Below are 3,154 nucleotides of genomic sequence, written 5' to 3'. Positions count from 1 at the left end.
TCTTGGAGCAGCATTTTTTATAAACTGATTACTACTTTAGTGTTGCCTTTTTATAAGTGTATTTAATGGTAGTCATCCAATCACAAACAGTTGTGCAAAATGATTATACGTTAGTCCACGAGAATCACATTTACATAGCGTGTCAGTGATAAACCTGGATTCTTATTCCACCCTGCTAGAGTGCAGCAAGAATTTTTACCTTTGAGAGTAAATTGTCACTCTTTAGTAGCCTGAGAAATACATATGTATATAAATACTAAAGTGAGTTCCAAGTGTGTTATTTCCCTTTTGGAATGTCAGTTTTAGAAACCTATTTCCAAGTCACTGCTGCTAGAAACTTTTAAACATACCAGAAAACTGGAGTCCCTGCCCCGCCCCACGACCACCACCCTGCTCCCTCTCTATAGGTAGGTCTGCACTAATACAACTGGCTTAATTCCTTAGCTTGTGTCTAGAGCAGATCAGTCATGTATTATGGGTACCTAGTAATGTGCTTTGTCATTAAAAGATGCTTCTCTTGTCAAGGGTAACTTAGTACAAGTTTTAAGGTTTTATAAACATAGATGTTAAACTCCCTGTGAGAAAAGTACTGTCTGTGAATTACAGAGTACGAGTGGCATTTTCAGTGTCACTAGCAATTAGTTTCAGCTTTCTGTTGATAGCTTAATCATCAACAGAACACTTTAGTTAAGAAATCGGTGGCAGTATCAGTCTAGCTTCTTTTTTAGCTGTTTTTTGTTCCAGTTTGTTAAAACTGCCTCTTTAGTTTGGTGGGGTTTTTTTGGGTTTTTTTTATGTGGACTTACCTCTCCAGGTATCTTAAGTCTTTAAATCTTCTGTTACATTTACAGCCTTACATGAAATTGGGGGTGGGGATGGGGGTGTGTGGAGAAACAAAATAATAATAAAAAAAACCAACAAAAATCTCTGAAAATGTACTTCAGGTGTACTAAACATTTATATGAAGTGTGAATTCCGTTAGTGCCCTGATAGTACCTTTGTTCAGTATTCCACTTTACAGAATGTGCAGATTTGAAGTTCTGACTCAGTGGTAAAAGTTAGCAAAAGATGTGAGAAATGAGTCTCAACTTTTGACACTGATTTCTAAATAGTCATGCTTCTGGTATTTAAGTAGCCAAAGTGCAGAAGTTGGTCTCCAGTTTTTTTGCTTATTTTTTTAAAAAAAACAAAACCAGCAAACCCACAAACTTAGTATAGTGTTAGATATACTTTTGACCTACAGAGTGTTAAGGATAACAGTAATGACTTGAATTACCAGAACAAGGACATTCTAATACAACAACACTACTTAAATTTCCTTTCTCAAACTGCTATAGATACAGTAAATCTTAAATGTTATATGGAGTTAAAAATGTAGTTCTTAGTTTGCTGTTTGGAATGACATACTGTCTTTCAAAAAAAAAAAAAAAAAGGAAAGCTTTGCTTTGGTAGAGGTGTTTTTGTATTAAATAACATATGTAACATATCCCTCTTCCTGTCTTTACTGTTAGGGAGTAGTGCTGCCTACATTCAAATTAGACAGTGGAAGGCAGAAAAACGTAGTACTGTAATCGTAACTTAACTGTAGTTAAGAAACTGTTTTGGATCGTATGACTCTGCCAGCATCTGTGTGGAAAGGGGAAATAGGAATAATACTTCCCGTCCAATAGTAGTTACTAAAGGGTCATTCCTGCTTTATGTTTTAGGAAGTTTAGGCAAACTATTCTGTTGTTGCAATATCTGCTTTTACATGTACAGCACATCTTTTAATAGTGGTTTGAAATGTAAACTGATCATTCCTTGACCTTTTAGTAAAGCTCACACAGACTTTGTGTATATTAAATCAGAATAAGCAAGAAAAGGAACAAAACAAACTTGGCAGCAGTGTCAAAGTCCGTCCTAATGAAGTGAAATGTAACATTGGTCTGAAACTAACAAATATGACCAAGATATACTTTAGCTATCATGACCTAGATGACACATATCTAAGGTTAAGTTGAAAGTGGATTTGGTGTGGTCTGTGAGTCATAAGGCAAGATAGTTCTTGTGTGATGAAGCAGATTTGAGTTTTCTGCTTCAGTTGTATGTCCGAGGAAATCTAGTAGAGATTGCATTGATAATGATGTTTGATCCTGCAGACCTGTCTGTAGGTTAGATCTGCTGTGTGGTGTGCTTATGAACTTCGAAGTTACTCCTGCAGTTCAAAGAAAATCAGACATCTAGTTCACTAGACAACTGCCCCCCCCCCCCCCCCAAACCCCAAAAAACCAACACAACCCCAAAAAAACCCAAACAACAAACCCCAAACAAACACCCAAACAAACCAAAACCAACTAAAAATACTCAGAACTCAGTCGGTATACTGTTAGTCGAGACTCTGTGTACTCACTCACATCCTCATACTTCCCAGGAAAGATCAGTAGCATTACTCTTAACAGTGGGCTACTACATGGGCTTAAAGCTTTCCTGCATTATTTCTGCTGTGCCGGGGCTTCTGAAAAAGAGCTGTTCCTTGGCTTTGATTTGCCTCCAGAGGCAGCATTAAGTCTTAAGCCCTGTGTCAGTTCTTGTTTCTTAAAACTGGCCTTTCACAAGGGACTGCAGGTCCCATCTGTATGTTCAGAGTGTGTGTGGACTTAAAGCATTTCTGTATGAGTTCCCAGCTGGCAGTTGTTACGGGGGGTGGTGCAGTCAAACCAAATTGCCTCAGTTTTGCTGTTGCTTTTGAGACCCTGCCTCTTCCTAGCTTTGTGGTAGAACTATCTGCAGTTGTTCTCAGTTGATTGTGCCAATGTTTCCCCTTCTTTAGCAAGAGAGTGTTGGAAGAGTGCATGAGAAGTAAATTTTGTTAAGGCAGGTACTGTAGTACAGGTTTTCAGAATATCCATTTAAAAAGTCCTACCCTTCATCTCATCAAGCTTAAATCCTCCTTGGTCCCTAAACCAGCTTTTTGCTGTTATAGTTTGTGTTGCCAAGTACTGTTCCTCCTTTGCGTTTGGTCTTAGGGAATCAATCCAGGTAACAAGTTATGGATAATAGTAACTGCAAGAAAAGGCAGTAACAGTTGCATTGCAACCAAGTTGTTGCAGTTAAAAGATTTTCTTTTGTTTAGGAAGTGATGCTGAGGCACCACCTGTACATGTGAATAAAGAAA

This window comes from Falco peregrinus, chromosome 7 (assembly GCF_023634155.1).
Source record: "Falco peregrinus isolate bFalPer1 chromosome 7, bFalPer1.pri, whole genome shotgun sequence".
NCBI classification, from domain to species: domain Eukaryota; kingdom Metazoa; phylum Chordata; class Aves; order Falconiformes; family Falconidae; genus Falco; species Falco peregrinus.
This window is presented reverse-complemented; position numbering follows the sequence as displayed.